The 22,028-nt window shown below is 30.6% G+C and overlaps 1 protein-coding gene and 1 long non-coding RNA gene across 4 annotated transcripts in view; one reads left to right on the plus strand and one right to left on the minus strand.

Annotated features, from left to right (window-relative positions):
* Positions 1-22,028, plus strand: part of LOC126747486 (fasciclin-3) — a 630,854-nt gene that overhangs the window by 394,592 nt on the left and 214,234 nt on the right. The gene's annotated exons all lie outside the window — the stretch shown is intronic.
* LOC126747572 (uncharacterized) lies at positions 1,546-19,903 on the minus strand. Its single transcript, XR_007664249.1, has 2 exons — positions 19,664-19,903; positions 1,546-1,906 (listed from the first exon to the last, which is right to left on the minus strand). It is a non-coding gene; the product is annotated as an uncharacterized LOC126747572 (long non-coding RNA).

Below are 22,028 nucleotides of genomic sequence, written 5' to 3' on the forward strand. Positions count from 1 at the left end.
ATCTGGTTCTTTTGATGCATAATCGTTACCGCGTAAAAATATCAATAACTGATCTTAACACTTATAATTATTGCTAAAAGCTAATTGTCTAATAACTGGGTTAACCATACCACTAGCTATAATATTAACTTTGTCACATTTCGGAATGTCCCATGAAAGTTTATTTATTAATAATAATTTTTGTTCAAAATATTCTATCGAGTTCTTGCTATCAGAACTTACAAGTCAAAAAGTCAAAGTCAAAGTCAAAAAAGTTTATTACCAAAAAAATAGTTATAAATATAATTAGCTACATGAGAAAATAAAATTGACAATTTCTGGTAAAAGGAACTGCTTCGCGATTATATAAAACCGATAGCGCAATTTGCGTGAAACAGGCCTTAAAAACATTATAAATAAACACAAAAAATTCCTAATTAACCTAAAAAAGAACAAAACTAAAACTAAAAAGGGTAGAAACAAAAAATGGCAAAGCAATTTGGCTGGCATGCGACGGAAGGTAACAAGAATAGACAAGTGTTGCTGCATTTTTAAATACTACTCCTATGCTTTGCGGATCAATATCATACACTTCACGAAAACGTTTTTTAAAATTGTTAAAAGATATTCCGGCAAAACTAGAGTTTAAAACCAATCACGAGCACGCCCACTTAAACTATTTGTTACGTTTCTCATTAAAGTAATGTAAAATACGCTTTAAAATGTGGTTTACTACCTGTCAGAGTTGTTCTTAGCCAATGGGTCTCTACAATGCAAATTCACTCAACAGTCATCCTTCTCATATTGCTAGACATAAACTCGAATAAAAATAATAATAAAAATAATAAAAAAAACAATATTTACTCTTCTGGCAACTTTTGGCAATAATAAAATATATTCACCGTTCCCTTGCATCATCTCAGTCAACATCAATTTACACAATGTCACATTTCAATATATACATATGTCAAACATGTTATCTTCCTTTATTTGACGACTAGCTAGTGTCACCTAGAATAGTAAGGGCTTTCCCAGACGCTCTACTGCCGCTAAACAGTAAGCATCTCAACGAATTAGACAAAGGATATATTTCTACTCTAACCTTCTGTTTATTCGTGTCAATCGAGCCCCAGGTAAGGCCCCCAGTCTTACCAAACAGCACTCGAGGAATTGCGCATTCGTTCCTAATTGAACAGAGGCTTTTACACCTACTTGTGCGGGCATCTTCAAGATGCGCAAAATAAAAACAGATCTGTACAAACTTACTCATAATGGCCACATATCTACTCAAGATCAACTATTTCTCACATATTCACCACTATTAAATTTAGCAGCCTGATTTAACCAGTAAACACAACTCTTTTTCCAACACACCAACTTACACACATTTCTCTGAAACGTTGCTTTCTGACTGCCTGGCCAATTAATATTTTTGGGTGTCCTCTTGACTCAATTATAAATAGAATATTAGAGATCTTTAGCAATATACGTTATTTTAAATATATCAAGTTATTAAGTGTTTATGGAATTAATTAAATGGAGAATTATTATAGATCATAAAAAGAGTTTTGTTTTAAATCAGAATACATATATTAAAATATAAAATAAAAAAATATATAATATAATAAAATGATAAAAATAAAATATGTTTTACAATAACATCGTCCCAACGACAAAAATATGCTTTTTATTCGAAAAGTCTAAGCTATTTATTGGCGGAAATGTTTTGATGGGCCGGATCAAATGGTGGAATTTCTTCCCAGGTAAATGAATACTGTTCATCGCTTACCTTATTGGTTTTTTTCTTTTATTGCTTTCACTTCATTTACCAAAACCTTTATTTGATCCTGTAAGGACAAGCTCTCCGCCATTTCGACAACTTCCACAGTGGTTTTGTGAAGGCAATGGTTTGGTGAAGGCCCTATATCTGTCGAAAATATAGATTTAATATTTAATCTATTAACACTGTTCATTTAAGTTTGATATAATTTTATATATAAATATTTAGTATAAAAACAGCTTTGTTAGATTGTAGTAAAAAAACAATTATTTTTCAGAAAAATTTTATTATAAATATTTGAGATTTTATAATCGAGTTTAAAAACTTAGCAAGTAAATCCCGTATCAATTTTTTTAAATGCCGAAATTTTCTCCCTTTTGTAACCAGAATCATATAATTATGATATACGTATTGTTAGAGATAAATAAATGTTTTATTTTTGGTGAATTTTAAACAACCATGTAAAACAAACGAGTGTATTACGAATTATAGAACTTAACAATTTAAACGTCACGTAAAGACTGACAACTAAACTTATAACAGAGCTATTCATGTTTTTTTCCTTGTTCAGCATTCTCGCCAATGTTTAGACTGCGATGTGGTTAAGGAGATCGCCAATCGGTCGGCCAGACTGACTTTCTATACTTGAGTAAACTTACTCAATCCGGAATCCCCTTTTCTAAATTCTCTTTTTTTTACAACAAAAAAAAACAGGCTTTATAGAACTAAATTCTAGTAACTACAAACTATAATTCTTAGTAAAACTAAACTTTAAACATATTAAATTATTAAACAAAGGGTGCTGATTCTTTCTTTCACTATACCGCCCAGCTATACTAACTAATAATCTTACATACGTGTTTACATTAACAAATCGCATTCTGTACTAACTTTTCAATCGTTTGCGGTCTAAATAACCTAAGACGGTCGCTAGCCACGACGCCTTTAAATCTTCTCTTGTCCTTACTAAAAGAAACAATTTCGTAGTTTACGTTTAACAAATATACCTTAATCATATACCATTGATAGATATACCAAAACCAAAAATTTACTATTTTTTCTCAATATAGATATTATGATTACTGTTTTCATGTAAAACTGTAAAATAAACTCAGCTACAGCTAGAAACATCATTTTTCCTCTTTCATTTCTGTTTAAAACTAAGTCATTAATAGTTTGAAATTTACCAGAAAATCCAAGACTTGAGTTGCGATCATTATGATTTCTGTTATAAAACAAATAATTCAACAGAAATTCACCGGATTAATACGTCAAACACTATCAAAACCGAAACATCGCAGACTGCCTCAAAGTTTCTTAATGAGTACGTCAAATTGGCTTAATATTTCGATTAAACTAAAATTTAGTTTGTGAGAGGTTAAATTGGCTTTAATTTCCTTTCTTAGTGCAACAGTATTAAAACGGGTACAACTTCGGTAATTATATATAATAAATTAACTTTTTTTTTTTAGTTTATTAAGTACGCAAAACTCAACTCATTAAATTACGTACATACGTTTATTTCAAGAAAGTTTTCATTAAAAGAACTCTTAATTTAAAATCAGTTTGAAGTATTAATTTGTTATTTAAATCGGCTGAAAATATAAACCTGAAGGGCTTCGGTGAAAAAAGTACCTTGGAGATTAATTTCGAAACCCGTATTTAAAAAACAAGGTAAAATTTTTGAATTTAATTTTGTTCACTGTTTCACTGTTTCGAAAATTATTAAGTTTGTTCGTTTTTGTTTCAGGTATGTTACTGCTTCACATTGTCTACGAAAGTATGAAAAATAGTGATTACATGCTATTTTTGTCATCAACCCTAAGGCAAAAGTAAGAATTTCAGTTCAGTTATTAAGATCTATAGACTTTTTTTTATTTGTTTAGAATTGACCAACATTTCTTTCTTTTAGACTTTTTCTTATGAACTAAAGTTTGAAACCTAAATCTACTGATGTTAAATATATCTAAATAAGGTGATAAAAAAACAATTTTTTTTTAAAGAAACTACAACTCAAGTAAGTCAATAATAATCCTAAATACTGAAAATCCGCTCATAAACCCAGTCGTTAACTTCTTCGAGAAGTTCAAAATTAAATTTTAAATATCCTTAAGAATCAATTTATAAAATGGAAACTTTTTTTTTGCACCGAATATGCCCTAAAGTGAAAAACTCTTAAGCAGGAAAAAACTTTCTTTTTCATTAGCGGCAATCTTTCACGTCGGTTTGCCGAAAAGTGTAGGAAAAGTAATTTCTGGATGGGTTAATTAAAAAACTTGGGGGATTATATTATTTGGGGGTCCGGGATGCCAGATTAAGTTAAATGGATTGTGAACGCATCGCATTGAAAAAGGTGAGAATCCTGATTTGAAGACGGTCGATCGATCAAGCGTTTTGCTTTAGGTGGCCAGTAAAAGATTCCATACGGGGTGTAATAATTAATTTATGAAAAAATAGAATAACCCAAGTAACACACTATAATTAGACAACAGATTATAGAATTGTATTGCTTCTAAAGTAATACAATATACGGGGTGTCCCAAAAGTATGGACACAATATGGGCGCTAGAAAAAATCTTTGGATACAAAAGTTTTGGGGAATCAATCGGTGCATCTGATGGTGACCTTAAACTTGACCTTGAGCTTGACCTTCAAGATTATTTAAAGGTCAAAGAAGTGATTTTTTTAAAGAGGAACCCCTATTTTTGACACCGGATTCTGAAAGAGCGGAAAATTTTACGTCCGGGTATGTATTATTGAGGTATGAGATTGAATTAATCCCAAGAGGTCAAATAGTTTTTTAATTAGGTTTTTGAGCAAAACGTCAAAAATTCCAGTTATGATGCTCGAAAGTAAGGGCATTTTGTTATCGCAAATAAGTGAAAATTCAGTTTTTCTAAGAGAAGTCATTAAGTTTTAAAAAAAAAAACAGTGTTTGTTAGTTCTAGACAAGTTTTTATTATCCAGGCTCAAAAATACAGTTTATAAATTAATCCGTATATGGTCAAGGTATATTTAATAAATTATAGAATATGCGTATATCATATACGGATCCGTTTACCAAAGGGAGAAAATTTCGGCATTTAAAATAATTGATAAGGAATTTACATAACTAGTCTTTACACTCTTTCACTACACCTCAAATTTGTGATAAAATGATCTCGATATTACATTGCATATGCCACTGTGCAGCATGCGATAAACTTTTCATACACGTATATATCTTATAGTGTAGTAATGGAATAACATACACAAAGAAATGTATTAACCTGTATGAAACAATAATTTTACTAAATAAGATATACAAATTAAAAAAAATTAAAAATACAAATTTGTTTAAAATTAAGCAAGGATTTAAAAAATAAAATTTATTTTAGAAAAATGCAGTGGTGTACTTTGAATAATAATAATAATAACATTAATAATAACGTTTATTAATACCCATATACAAATGTTTACAAAGCTGTAAAAAAAACATCATTAATTAAAAGGTATTTTTTTAGCTTCTCAACGCAGTTGAGGGCTGTTGTAGCCTATAAAGTAGAATAATTTATCCAAAAAAAGTATATAATAGTAAGTACCCAAAAAAAATAAATAATGCACAAAAATCGAGGAAACAGATTTAAAACATTTTAACATAAATAATATGAAAAAGAGAATATACAAAAATAAAAACCTATAACAAATCCAAAATTCATATTTTTAAATACATTTCTCTGTTTTTAAATAATATTTTAAAGCTTAGATTTCATGCATTCTCGAAAGCCGTTTGTCGTTAGCGAAAGATCAGTAATATATTTATTTACTACAGATGCAATATTATAAGAAAATGATCGTTTAAAAAATTCTTTTGGATGTCGTAGAATATCTAAATGCCGTCTATTTCTAACATTAGCCTGATGATGAATATCAGCTCTAAATACCACCCTATCCAAAAGATATTGTGGGCACCTCATCTTAAGAATATTGTAGCAAAATGTAACTCTCTCCTCGATGACATATTAAGCCACTCAAGATCTTTTAACTTGTGCCTAATACGAATACCAAAAATAAACCTTATACACGCATTTTGCAACTTTTGTATGCGCTTTTTATCTCTGTTGTCTAAACAAGGGCCATACACAGTATCACAAAAGTTAAAATGAGAAAGAATGAGAGAGTCGTACAGCATTCGCTTAGTATCTACATTTAACTCATGGCGCTGCGGATATAAAGTTTTTAACATTGAATAGGCTTTCTGCAATTTTGATGTCATGACATGATATGAGAATCTTAATCCTACATCAATGTACAAACCGAGATTTTTGCAAATATCTTGAAATACGATAGGCTCGTTATTAATTTGTATCTTTAAATTTTTATATTATAATATAATATATATGTAAGATTTAATTTATTTTCACCCAGAAAAACACACTATTTTCAATAAACTGGCATACTAATTAACAAATTTAACAAAATATGTTGGCGTCAAACTGATCGCGGTCCGACTGGACTATACATTTTTATAAAACAATCTAATCTGCAGCGTCGGCATACCGGGTCGGCATACCGACATACCAGGAAATCGTAGATAAGAACCGTGTTGTGCTAACACGGCCTTCCTGACACTGGGGCGTCCTCGCACCGTCATCATTGTTGGTCTGCTTGACCACAGTCAGGCTGCACCTAAATAATAACAAAAGAAACGAAATATAAGCGTAAAGATTACCATTATGATTTTAGTGTCACATTTTTACCCCATACCAAAATAATTACGTTATGCCTAGGGGACTTTTACATCAAACCTGCTAAACAGGGAACTTTCAAAATTATGCCTGCTAAACAGGGAACTTTCACCAAACATTACAAACCTCTTCAGGCCAACGGCTCAGTTGCTCCTGTGCTACCACCGTTGTTCTACGCTGCCCATTTGTTCGCTGTAAGACCTATCGCTCATTTTCTAAACAATGGATCACCTGAAAGGGACTTATTGTTTAGACTTAGGTTTTTATTGAAAAACCAATTCGCTCATCTAGTCCTGACACATCAATAACATTTTCATTAAAATCACGAATACTCAGTACACGATTGATGCACAGAGGGTCATGAATTATATCAACTTTACTATCACTAATTTCTATTTTGATTCCTGGTCGCTGAAGTACATCTAAACCTATGAGGGCGTCAACATCACCTCCAGGGATAGATCCATCAGGAACCACAACAAAATACACTTCAATAGTCATTTTTCGGGTGTACATAACAGTGGAACAACAACCAATAGGTACCATTCCAGTCAAATATTGAGAGATGGGGTTAATTTTTAACTTTAAAGTTTTTGCCACTTCCTCTTGTATAACAGAGACATCAGCGGCAGTATCCACTAAATAAGATACGAAAATTTTTTTATTCTCATTTGACACTGTTGCCAATGGAGTTGACCGAATAAAACGACTGTTTTGTGTCAGTAACACTCGCTTTGGAAATCCGTGTTTGCGATAACAGTCTGCTTCAATGTGGCCCACCTTTTTACAGTAATCACATGCTTTGCCGGCAGTTTGAGATTTTGGCTCACTTTCTATGTGCATTTTCTTTCTTGACGGTCCAGACATATCATTTTCACCTTTTGAAAATTTTTCACAGTCAATTTGTTTATGCCCGTATCTATAACATTTACGACACTGCCCTTTAAAACCACCCTACAACAGCAGTCTCTCTAGATTCAGGAGCTGCTAGTTAGGAGTGCTGAATAAAGAAGTTCCATATATCTGATGTCAAGGACTTACTTAGTTAATTAAATTTTTTTGTTTTCCTTGTAATTCCTTTCATTTATTATTATATTTCCTTTTCAAAATTAACATAAAAAATAAAAAAATCGACGTAAAAACCTGTTTTTCCTATCCCAATACGTACTCCTATGGGATTTAATCTTTATTGTTATATTGTGGCTCTTATAAGCCGTGGAAAGTTTTGTCATTATGCATTTTTACTGCTTCTTAAATGGTCTTGAATCAGAAAAAGAAATTTCAAATTCTGAGTCTATTTTAAAAAAATGCTCTTTTTGGGCCCGGATTTTGGTCCAAAACCGAAAAATGCAAAGAAATAGGTTTTCCGTTCATTTAAGGGTCAAATCGGTAATAACCTTTTTTAAAGCTACTCTGCAATAGTATAAGATTATAGTATAAGACTAAGAAAAAATTGAGATTTTTCTATAGGATACTTGATAATTCGATATTAAAATTTAATGTTTTTTTCCATTTTCTCCGAGTCTATAAGAGTTAGAATCGATTCTTTTTAATTTATAGATACCTCGTATCGTTCCCCACAACTTTTATTTCAACGAAAAAGTTGTCAAAGTTCTAGTTTATTTAGGAAAAAATAAAAACTATTTTTTCGACATTTTTCGTGGGTATGGGGTCCCTTGTGACTTAAATTTGGAAAAAGCTGGATGCTACAGCGAAGATTTCATTAAGTTAAGCATTAAAATTACGTTATATTTTAAGCATAACTGATGTGCCAATTCTTCCCTAATATACTATTAAACTAGAAAAGAAAATCGAGACAAAATAGAATAACTATTATAAGTAGCACGCCAAAATAATCCATATATATAGGTTTAAAACGTTGTGACCTAAAGATAAAAACAGAAATAATTAAAATAGTTTCATTCGCGAATTTCGTTTAACAAAAAAAAATAATAATAAAAATTGTACTTAATAAACTTAAAATGTTAATACCATGTAGATCATACTTGCTAAGTCTGACTTCAAAAAATAATATATTTCACGTGCTTTTTCTATACCAGTCAAAGGAAAACGAATAGTCGACAACATTATCCATAGCCACAGCCATATTGTAAGTAAAAGACCTTTTAAATAATTCTTTCCTATGTCTTGGTATAGTTATGGTGTTTCTATGTCTTAAATTTAAATTGTGAATGTCGGTTCGAAATGTTAGTATATCAAAAAGATACTCTGGAATTTTCTCCTTTAGAATTTTATAGAAGAAGCATTTTTTTGTAGAATAAACCTGTTCTGCATATTTAGCCACCTAATTTCTGTAAGCTTATGTAAAATCGGGTTTAGACAAAAAATTTTAAAGATTAACCTTTTGTACTCTATTTTGATCAGCATAATCTAAACATGGGCTAAAGATAGGGCTACAAAAGTTAAAATGAGATAAGACTAGAGACTCGCAAAGCATGGTTTTTTATTTTTTTACTTAAGCAATGTCTTTGTCCATAAATAATTTTTAATGATCCATATGATCTTTGAATCTCAACTTTTTATCTAATAAAATATCTAAACTTTTGCAACTTATCTTAGAAGAAATCGTATTGCTACCAATAGATATACTATGGTTACTATATGGAAGATATTTCTTATGTTTCTTAAATTAATAAATGTATTTGTATTTATGGCTTATATTATTTATTTTTTGTGATTTGCAAAAAATGGATGACAACATTGAAATCAACGTATCAAATTTATATAAAATCACTTATCAAATTAAAAACACATCTCAAAAAGTTTTATTTTGTAGACCTGTGTATATGGTGAGTTACTTGAGATATTTCTTTAAGGGCCCGTAGATTTTTATACCCGGGCCCGGTTTTTCTCTTCTCTTTCTCTTGATTTTTCCTTGAACCATCTAATAAAGTTGCAAAGGTTTTCAAAAAATTTACATTGATTGCGTAATTTCCCAAACACACGGCCTAAAATTCAAACAGAGAGCGCGGTGCGTCGAAATAAATCCCCAAAAGACTATTAGCGAAAAATCAACGATGCACAAAGAGAAAATTGTGACGCTTTCAATCGAAAGAGACACGGCTACACACAGCTGCATATTAAAAGATTTACCAAACAGAACACGCAAAACGGAGGATATTATTCGGAAAATCCCCTGTGAGAAGCGACGCTCCAAAAAAGAAAAATCCCGGTCCCCCTTTTTGAAAAGAAGAACGGAACTCATGGAAAACGCGACGATATTTTATTCTCTAAGACTGTTGCACTTTAATAGGACATGTTTAGCATATTTTTCTCTTTTATTTTACCCTTTTTTTTTGCTTTTTATTCGAGATTTTTCGCGGGAGTAATATCTGTGATCTTTTATGTGACACACGAGTTGGAAAGCTTTCAGAGAATTAAGAAATTTTTCATAACTCGATTGCCTTTGCAGAGATTGAAGGCAATTTTGACCCTTTTAATTTTGTCAGGTTTTCTTTTTAATATTTTACAGGCGTGGGTGGTAGAGCTGAAAAAGTGATTATGCCAAGGTGATTTTATACTTAAGGGTTCTTACATAAAAAATTCTCCACTCAAAGTAGCTCTGGTATAAAATTAATATCGTTGCAATATTAAAATAACTTAGCGAAACGTTTTTCATCCCCTTTGATGTTAAAAAGGGTAGATTCAAAAGCTTATGAGCCACATGATAAGTTCTCACCTAGGGCTTTGATATTGCGAATGGGTTTTTTCATCACCTCTCGTCTATAAAATTACTTAAAAAAAAAAATTAGACAAACTTTAGGCAAATTTTTATGTATTATCATATTTTTTGTTATAATTAAAATATTTAAGTGCTGGATAATTAAAATCGTTTACGGTTTTTTTTCTAGAAATTATAATTTAAAATACGACAAGAATAAACAAAATAATAATAATAATATGTTTATTTAGCATATTTAATTTAACACCCAAATATTTAATTTCTTTCTGGTAAGATATTGTTTCAGTATTGATCTTTACTTTTATTACATTCAAATTTACTTGCGTTTTAGTTGCATTAGTACTTAAATTAATATTACGCAGCCATTTGTATATATGGTCCATCTTCAGGGATATACAATGAGGGTTTTTGTCACAACATATAACCAGCTATCGTGCTACTGGCAAGGTCAAAAGTTAACCCCTTCAGACCCGGTGTACATGGGTATGTACACTGACTTTATTGATTATTTTTTTAATCAACCCGCAAGAATTCATAGTTTATACCAATTGTACTTCTTTATGTACATATTTACCACGCAAAAACCATTTTCTAGTGCCATCTATGACACAAAATGTGAAGTAGTAAACAAAAACATGACCTAGTTTTATTGCGTATTATCAATTCAAGGTAAGCTCTGTGGCTTATGTTGATTTTTGTATAGACTATTTTTCTATGATTATTATTGTCTAAAAGTTCATGTACACCTGTATGTACAAACGGTCTTTATTGGTATAAAGACTTGTCCATGTAGATATACACATGTTATGAAGTGTTGTAAGTTGTAAATTGTATTTTCTTTTAGATATTAGTAAGCTGATTTTAAAAATGAGTGCATATAAAAAGAAGTATAGTCTTGAAAACCCAGAAGATATACAAGAACTAATGGACTTAGTTGAAAATGGCGATTTGTCGGATATTAAAGAAATTGAAGAAAATGAAGACAAAGACGATATTTTAGAAAGCCTTGACACTCTGACAAAGACGGATGAGAAACTTCAGAAAAGAAACGGTAACCAACACAGTGCCGATGACTCCAGCAATGATGACGAATCTTTGTCAGTAGTAGCAGCTAAGATAAAGAAAAAGAAAGGTTACTTGGAAAAAAATGAAATTTGAAACAATAAGACAAGAATGGAATCAAGACCAAGACATTAGTAATATAGACCCAATTGAGCCTGCATACCCTATTGAATATTTCTTGAGGTATATTCCGGAAAAACTATTTTAGGAAATGTCAATGTATACAAATATTTATGCATTGCAAAATAACGTCAAGAACTTTAGACCAACAACCGAATCTGAAATAAACGTTGTAATAGCTCTTCATATCATGATTGGATGCCTCAATAAATTTCCTCGAATTAGAATGTATTGGGATCGTACCCTAAGAATTTATGCTTTTTTGGAAAACATGTCAAGGGATATGTTTTTTTAGTTACGCAGCTGTCTTCATTTCGTAAATAATTTGGAAAAGCCAACTGAATCAAAAGATAGACTCTTTAAAGTTAGGCCAATTATAGAATCTGTCAGAAAAAGATGTTTGCAATTAAACCTCGAACGTCAACTTTGTGTTGATGAGTAAATGATTCCTTTCACTAGATCTATAAACATAAAACAGTATATAAATGGAAAACCATGTCCATGGGGAATAAAGGTGTTATGTGGAAAAAGTGGACAAGCTTATGACTTTGTGTTTTATCAAGGAAAGACAACTGGTTTAAATAAAGACAATCTTCAAAAATTTGGACAGGGAGCTAGTCTAATTCTTCATTTTGCAAACAGGATTTCTCAACCAGGCCATCAATTGTTTTTTGATAACTTCTTCAATTCCTATTTGCTTCTTGTTGAGTAAAAAAAGAAAGAGATACTTGTTGCTGGGAGTATAAGAATAAACAGATTTTTTCAGCTTCCCGTTATGAGCGATAGAGATATAAAAAAAGAAGCAAGAGGATTTTCCGAAGAAGTTGTTAGCGAGGGTGGCGTAGTTGTCGTAAAATGGTTAGATAATAGAACTGTTTGTCTGGCATCGAATTGCGTAGGTAAAGGTTTAGAAGATCAAGCAAAGCGGTATATGTATAATTTATATATATATGTATTATATATTTATATATATATGTATAAATTAGCAGGCCAGAAGTGGTAAAAAAATATAATCACAGCATGGGAGGAGTCAATCTTTTTTATACAGAATATTCATCAGATCAAAAAAGTGGACACTGCGAGTTACGATGCATATGATTGACTTTGCTTTGATTAACAGCTGGCTGGAATATAAAAAAGACTGCCAACCTTGTAATGTTCCAAAAAAAAAATTATGGACTTTCAGGATGACGATTGCTGAAAGTCTAATAAAAAATGGGTCAGAAGGTTCCCTCAAATAAACGGGGTCGACCATCATCATCCTTTAGTGCTACCCCACCCGCGTCTCCTCATCCAGTAAGAAGAAAAGTGGAAACTCGCCCACTCGTTGAAGTTCAGTTGGATAGGGTAGATCATATGCCCCAATTTGATGATAAAAAAGAAGCTACTAGATGCAAGGTGACTGGATGTAAAGGAAGGTCACATGTATTTTGTGACAAGTAGTGTCGTGTGCATTTGTGTCTAATTAAAAATCGAAACTGCTTTTTAACTTTCCACCGTTCTTCCAAATAGGATTATATTATTTTCTTTCTTTTATGCCTAAATAAAAAATATGTATTTGCTTAACTTTTTTTTTAATTCCGTACCTTATGTACATGGGTATGTACAATCAAACAAATATACAAACAAATTTAAAAAAATCAAATAAATTATATAAATTAATTTAAATAGTGTCATATCAGCTAAATATCCGAAAAAAATATTTTTTTTGTCATTAAAAAAAAGTCAAGTCTGAAGGGGTTAAAATCTCAACAATAAATAAAAGGGCATATTAAGATGCATGAGAAGGGACTAAGCAGGGTCTATACAAACATTAAAATCACATAATTACAAAACTAGTTTTGTTGTTTTAGTTGAATTTTAACTATAAATATTGAATAAAATGTCCGCATGATATACGTTGAGGAATTTAATAGTATGTTTATGTTTTATTCACGTTTTAACAGAAGGTTTATTACATGTTAATAATATACAACTAATGTTTCATAATAATTAAACGTTTAAGTATGGCATTTTGTATACTATTTAAAAACGTTTATAAAATGAGTTTAATGGAATAATATTTTTATTTTAAATAATTTACTAACAATGCAGATATTTTTTTTTATTTGCAGATATGTTTTATGCATCAGGGAGTATTTTTTGACGTACAAAGAAAAAAAAAATTTTTACCAATAGCATACATACGGGATTTATCGTAAATATATAGTTATAGTATTTAATAAAAAAAAAGTACACCACTGCATTTTTCTAAAATATATTTTATTTTTTAAATGTTGCTTTCTTGTGTAAACAGAATCGTCTATTATATACGTATATTTTATAGTTATAATTTTCTTAAAAAGTATTTTTTTCTCAGGCAAATATTTTCTGCAAAAAAAAACCTTTTTTTATTAATCCTACCCTTACCCCCCACCCACCCCACACAACTCACCAGTTAAAAATTGTTTTCAAAAATTATTGTTTTCCAAAATATTACGCACGAATAACAGCTAGTTTTGTCGTTAATATCTACTATAATAACACAGTTTTTTTATTAAAATTTGATATAAATATATGTACATATAATAATAAATATTTAATACCAAAAAAATGGTATTAGATTAGATATTATGTACAAAACACAGTGATTTTTGAAAAGAATTTCTTACTGGTCAAATGTTTGGGGTGGGTGGGGGGCAATGGTTGTTTTGATAAAAAATAATATTTTTGCAGAAAATATATATCCAATATTTAATTTAATATCACTCTTTTTTGAAATTTGATATGATTTTATATATAAATTTTTAGTATAAAACAGCGTTATTAGATTGAATAATATGGACGAAAAACAGTGATTTTTCAGATTTGTGATGTAGTAATCAAGTCGAGAAAAATTCGATATGTAAATCTTGTGTCAATTTTTTTAAATACCACAATTTTCTCCCTTTTGTAAATAAAATTGTTTATGATATGCCTACATTTTACAGTTTATTAAATATACCTTGACAATATACGGTTGATAAATATACCAAAAAACATATAATTATATTAACAGCCTAAAAGAAAATATTAATAAATCATTTAACTACAAAATTAAAAAAAAATAAAAATATTATTAATAGAACAGCATTTTTCTACATATAACTTAGTTCCCGAAATCTAACGTTTTAATTTAATTAAACCAAATTATATAGGATGTCCCCTTTTAAATGATCAAAATGGACTACAAATTGAACTTTAGTTGCAATAAATACTGTTTAAATTTTTATTTTTTTATTTCATATCCCAAGCAACACACGATAGATAAATAAACATTGAACTTTTGGTTTACACCAGACATACATTTTTATTTGAACGTTAACTATAAATATCGAATAAAATATTCGCATGATATACGTTGAGGAATTTAATAGTATGTTTATGTTTTATTCACGTTTAAAAAGGAGGTTTATTATATATTAATAATATACATCTAATATTTTATAAAAACTAAATGTTTAAGTATGGCATTTTGTATATTATTTAAAAACGTTTATAAAATGAGTTTAATTGAATAAAATTTTTATTTTAAGTAACTTTACTAACAATGCAGATGTCCAAAGAAAAAATGAATTTTTACCAATAGCATACAAAAGGGATTTATCGTAAATAGTATTTAATAAAAAAAAGTACATTACTGCATTTTTCTAAAATATATTTTATTTTTTAGATCTTTGTTTAGTTTTGAGTAAATTTGTATTTTTAAGTTTTTTAATTGGTATACTTTATTTTGTATAATTATTGTTTCATACACGTACTTTCTATTTTTTTTTCTAGATTTCTTTGTGTATGATATTCCATTGCTACACTATAAGATATATACGTTAATGAAAAGTATATTGTATTCTACAATATACTTTTCAATATATTACAAACAATTTACAATAATATGTGGTATTGGGGTCATTTTATCACATATTTGAGGTCAAGTGATCAAATAATTTTCTCCATTGTGTAAACAGAATCGTCTATGATATATGTATATTCTATAGTTATAATTTTCTTAAAAAGTATTTTTTCCTCAGGCAATTATTTTCTGCAAAAAAACCTTTTTTTATTAACCCTACCCTTACCCCCCCACCCACCCCACACAAGTTACCAGTTAAAAATTGTTTCTAAAAATCATTGTTTTCCAAAATATTACGCATGAATAACAGCTAGTTTTGTCGTTAATATCTAATATAATAACACAGTTTTTTTTATTTAAATTTGATATAATTGTATATACATATATTAATAAATATTTAATACCAAAAAAATTGTATTAAATTAGATATTATGTAAAAAAGACGGTGATTTTTGAAAAGAATTTGTTACTGGCGCTTTATCTTTAGTTCTCGAAGCGAATTTATCGGTTACAAAGATTTTTGATCCTGACGGGATATCTATGGGGGTTTCTCTATTTTTATTTTGTTTTTCGTTTAAACGTAATTTAGTATTAAGAGATTGATGATAGATTTCATCATAGATAATTTTTATCTTTGAAATTCAACAAACTCAAATAGTCAATCCTGACTTACTTATGCCAAATTTCATCGTTAATATTTCCCTATTTTCCACTTTTACTGAACAATTATTTAAATAATTATAGAAAAAATGTAAAGTACAAATAAAGAAAATACTCGACTTACCATTAGTAGTAATAGTAACGTGTTACAAGATGTGAAGCAAAGGAAACCCTCCAAATAGACTCTTTGAGCCAAACATTTGACTCTTTGAAGAGGTTTTGATAAGGCAACAACTTAGTTCGAGACCTATATGAAATCTGCATGACATGCTCTTATAATTCACAAGCACTTTTGCTTGCATTTTCTTTTGAAAATCGGTCAATTCCACTCAAATTTACGGCTTTGTATATCATCTACAACTTAAAGTCTACGTCTAAAAATATGAATGTTTACAAGACATGAAACAACAAGTTCATAACTTTACCAAAGTTAACTTTCCCTGTAATAGTATCAAGTTTTTTAAGAACTGCATATTGGGCACCGAATAATTAGAAATATTTTAAACCGTAATAAATTTAAGTGTTGCAAATTGAGAATTGCTTTGCAATTAGTTGCAAAGAACTTGAGACAACAACTAACCTTTTTTTAGAGGAGGAACCAAAGCGGATGGTATTTTGTGAAGAAATGATGAAACGTGCGAACAGGGATAAAACAGTAATAGATAATCTTTTATTCACTGATCTGTTGCGGTAAGTTACTGAACAGAAAAGAAACATTTAAATTTTACATTTAAAACGCAGTACCTTTGAAAGGTTAATGTATCGGTCGACATTTTAGGAAACTCAATTACGAACTAACGATTAAATACGTGATTTATTTTACAAAATTTCATTAGCGATTAATAGATTTTGCACTACTGATTCATGGTTCCTTCATCAAATTTCGACCAAATAGCTTACACCTTTTGCCCCGGGGGATCCATAAGGTGAAGTAGGATGCAAAATATAAAGTTTAGGAAAGGAGCATGGGAGTAAGAGAGTAAGGAAATGTAGAATAGGTCGAGTTACATATGAATAAGGAACCAAAAAAAAAAACGCGTGAAATAAGTAAAAGTAAATTAAATGGTGTGTAAATTATTCTAAAAAAAAATAAAAAAAACTTAAAGCAAAGTAAAAAATAAATGAGAGCAAACGAAACAACATCCTTAAGTAATCAAAACGATATAAACGACACCCCAAAAAATACACATTATTCACACGAATACGCTTTTAACTTGTTGTGTTATATTAGAGACCTACCCTAACAGAAAATTGGCCTTTGTGTCTTTTCCCCTTTATAATTTATGCCCTCTTCGCGGCTCTAAAAGGCGCACAGTGAATAATTTTCGAGGCCTTTATTGTTTTCACTTTAAATCGATATTGTTAATTGGCGCACTAGAGCCGCTCTCGCTACTACACTCGTTAAATTTTTAATTGAAGATCATTGTTCCTCGCAGGCTAATGAACCTGTTTTATGTTAGGGCGTAAGTGGTAGTAAACGTGCTTTATTTGATGGACCTGATTGTGTCGTAATAGAATATGAATTGGAAGTTGTCATTTAAATTAGATGTTATCCTTTTAGAAAATGCTTATATCATTTAAATATACAGGGAGATTCATTAGAAATGGGCAATATCTGAACTGGAGATACTACACACCAAAATATGGCGATTGAGCTTACTTAACATGTCTTTTACAAATGTTGCAGGTTTACGAGATACAGGGTGTTTAAAGTTGAAATTTAAAAACGCAAAATGCCTTGTATTTGGTAGATTAAGGAAAAAATCTATGGCGTAACATTTTTGAACAATAAAAGATAGTTTAAGTAAGCATTTTTGTTGTAGTTCTTATTTAAATATGGATTTCTAATAATAATAATTAACTTACTTATACTACGCGTAATAGTATCTCTATTAAACGGTGTCATTTTAAATTAAAAAAACTCCGTGGTTTTTTATTAGACTTTCGTAAAGGAATTCGTACCTTTCTCTCACCTTTTCCTATCGAACGGGCTCATCTCATAAACCCCCATTTTATTCGTTTCACTTTGCAATAAAAAAAAGAAGACGATGTTTCCTCGAAAGATTTATTAGTGAAAAAAGACAGAAGAAAGTAAAGACAATCCCGGACTCTCTCGATGGCGGCGGGCGCTCCGCCGTTTCCATCAACTCCCGGAATCCACCAAGTGTCGAATATACCCCCGGTAATAGAACTTCACTTAACGACTTCTATTTCATTGAAAACGTGATTCCAATAACAAGTACGAAGTGGAAGAAGCGGAGCAGAAACGAACCGAAGGGGTATTGTTAATGGATTTTTTTAAAATCATTTCGAAAAAAGTTAGAATAAATAAAGAAAGATTATTATTATTGTTCAGTAATGGCATTAGCATTACTTGCAGTAATTATTTAAATACTTATATTAATCTCACTTCTCTAAGTAAATTTTAAATGACCCCTATATCTAAAAATATGTCTGCTCGCTAACACCAAAATTCCTCATTCCCCTTCTAAAAATGATCGAGGACCCAGACGTGAGAGGAGTGGACAAGCACTTAAAAGGGAACCATAATGTGACAACTCTTATAACCGCCATATCAGTTCCCTTATAGTTTCATCTGCTCATCATCGATAATATTAGTTTATTTATATGCAATATTAACTCGACGCCTGTTTGACCAAAAACAGGTTTTACGCTGTATCCAAATTTATTTTGTTTATTTATATTTTTTTTTACCGAGCATAGTTGAATTATATGGCCATTTCCGATGATCTAATAATAATTAATCATTGTATTAGTCATAATTAGTCATAAGAAGAATGCTTGTCTCAGCTATTTTCATATAATTATAAATACGACTCCAGTCATATATGAGTCAGTTCATAAGTTGCTTCGCCGTAGATCACATATTTTGTAATTTCTTAAAAATAAAGTTTTTTTAAAAAGCTTAGTTGAGAATTACTGAATAAAATTGTTGTATTGTTCACTGCAGAAATAAATTCTCGGCGCATTCTCGCGTAATTTTTTTTGGAATTCTTTAATATTTTGCGCTTAAGAGTCCGAATCTTGTATGTAAATGGTTATTTAAATATTAAAATTATCATTATTATACATGAGAAAGCATTATTTACATTTATTCTTATACGCGTACAGATACACATTTTCTAACTTTTTTAAAAATCGCTGATCAAAAGAAGTTAAAACAATACATTGCTCAGCGCGATATTGAAATAACAAAAATGACAGAATTACTTAAAGTAGCGCAAGCAGCACTAAGAGATCCTTCTCAGCACTCCATTTTTAAGTGTAGGTACAAGTTGATTGATGTTATATATGATAATTTTATGAAAATTCACAACAACATAATTGTATTAATTTCTGGACAGGAAAATTCTGAATTGGATAATCAAAAGGAAATTTTAGTGAATTTTGATAAAACTAATTTTGAAATTCAAGCTATATTTTCTACACATTTTGAAAAAAATAATGGTACTCAAATTCAAACTCAATCAAAATATAATAACGCCAAACTTCCTAAAATGTCTGTACCTGTATTTGATGGAGATTTGAAAACATGGCAGACGTTTATCGATATGTACGACTCTTTGATTCACAATAATGACTCTATCACTAATATTGAAAAGTTTAATTGTTTGGTTAGTTATTTAAAAGACGCTCCTCTCTCTCTCGTTAAATGTACACCATTGACAAGCCAAAATTATATAGTTGCCTATAATGCATTAAAAGCTAGATATGATAATAAGCGTTTGATTGCGCGTACTCACTGGCTCTCTATTCAATCAACTGTTCGAATTCCTCAGCTAGATACCTCTGCTCCTTTACGATTATTAGTGGATACTTTTTTGGAAAATATCTCAGTTTTGGAAAATTTAGGTTACCCTGTCAAGTTCTGGGATTTTATTTTATTTAATATGTTAATGGATCGATTGGATCAAACGACTGCTACTCGTTTTGAATTAGAATGTGGTTTAGAATTAGTCAAAGATGAAAACTTACATAACAACTTTCAAATACTTGTCAGTTTTTTAAATAAACAATGTTCAGCATTAGACACTGTTTTTTACTCTAATAGCTCTGTTAAAAGGTCGGAGTATGAGAAATCAAAGTCGGATTTTAAACTCAATGATAAAAAACCAAATAATCACTCTCAGTATAAAGCAAAACCTACTTCTAGTTTTGTCGTTAACTCACAGCAAAATCAGAGGAACAGTGTAATAAATAGGAAAGTGTCCTATCAGTTGTGTTTTGAAGATCATTTCATATATAATTGCCCAATTTTTAGTGCAAAAAATCCAGGTGAGAGATTTTCTCTTATAAAAGAAAAGAGATGGTGCCCTAATTGTTTGGGTACGAAACACACGTCCTGGCACTGCAATTCTCGTGCAGTGTGTCAAATTTGCTCTAAAAAACATCACACACTCTTACACATGGACACTCCTCCAGTCATTAATAGTAACTCTGGATCTGAAACCAATGTTCCTCTCTCCTCAAGTAATACGTCAAATGTTGATTGTAACTTAGCCACTACAGCCTCACTAGTCTCAAATATTTCTAGCACAGTATTATTAGCCACTGCTATTATAGAAGTTCGCGATGCAATGAGTATATATAAACCTGTTCGAGCTCTTCTAGATAGTGGCTCTCAAAGTAATTTTATAACCTCGAAATGTTTTAAAAAATTGGGTCTATTAAGGTATTCTCTTTCTCTGGATATAAACGGTATCGGTCAAACTCATTCACGAGCTACAGGTGGCGTCTTATGTACTTTTAAGCCAGTAGGAAAACTCAACCCCTCTTATACACTCGATTTTATTATTTTGCCCAAAATATGTAATAATCACCCTACTGTGTCTCTCCCTTAAGATTATTATAACAATTTTTCTCATTTATCTCTCGCTGACTCAAAATTTTATGAATCTCGACCCATAGACATGCTCTTAGGTGCTGATATTTTTGGATATTTATTAAGCGGAAATTCTCTCTCTATGTCACTTGATAAACCTGTAGCACTAGATACCTCTTTTGGATGGATTGTTATGGGTAAAGTTTCTATCTCCCCCTCTCAAAATATCTCTCCCTCTAGTAATACTTATTTAACCTCTGTTAATAATCTCGAAGACACTATAAAACAATTTTGGGAAATTGAAGAGGTTCCTGCAAGCTCTCAGTTATCTTCAAATGATGTTTTGGTTGAGGAGCATAATGAAAAGACCACTTTTAGAAATAATGATGGCAGATATGTTGTTGAACTACCGTTCAAGGTGGCCTCCTTTGATGGATCCCGAGATATAGCTCTGCGAAGGTCTCTTAAAAGAAAGCTCTTAAAAAATAACTCTCTTTACAATAAGTATAATGAATGTTTAAAAGAATATCTTGATTTGGGACATATGTATCCCATTAATATTTCGAAAAATATTGGATGCTTACGGTCTTACTATATACCTCATCATTGTGTTATCAAACCAGATAGCTCTACTAGCAAGTTAAGAGTTGTTTTTGATGCTAGCGCACCTGATTTAAATGGGCAAAGTTTAAATAAATGTCTTTATGCAGGCCCCAAACTTCAACAAAATATCGTTACTATTCTCTTAAATTTTAGCTTCCCCTCTATTGTCTTTACTGCGGATATAAAGCAGATGTATAGACAAATTTTAGTAAACCCTAAGCACACTCCCTATCAACGAATATTGCATCGATTCTCCCTCAATGATCCAATCCAGGACTTTGAATTAAAAACTGTTACTTTTGGCGTTAGTTGTAGTCCCTATTTAGCCATAAAAACCATTTTGGAGGTAGGAAAAGAACGTTGTAAAGACTATACGAAAGCTTCAGAAGTATTGAAAAATGATATTTTTGTTGACGACATTCTCTCAGGAGAAAACTCTTTGCAAGATGCATTAAAGTGGCAAAACGATCTCATATTAATTCTTAGGTCGTTTGGTTTTGAATTACGAAAATGGGCCGGGTAACCATCCCGATCTTCTCTCGCACTTACCTTCCTGTTCCAGGCTATTCGATCCTCTTTCATTTAACTCAAGTGATGACTCTACTTTAAAAATTTTGGGACTCTCATGGAATTTCAACTTTGATTGTTTTACATTCAAAATTGCTCAAAGGGATATAGCTTGC

The sequence above is a fragment of the Anthonomus grandis genome, chromosome 2 (assembly GCF_022605725.1).
Source record: "Anthonomus grandis grandis chromosome 2, icAntGran1.3, whole genome shotgun sequence".
NCBI classification, from domain to species: domain Eukaryota; kingdom Metazoa; phylum Arthropoda; class Insecta; order Coleoptera; family Curculionidae; genus Anthonomus; species Anthonomus grandis.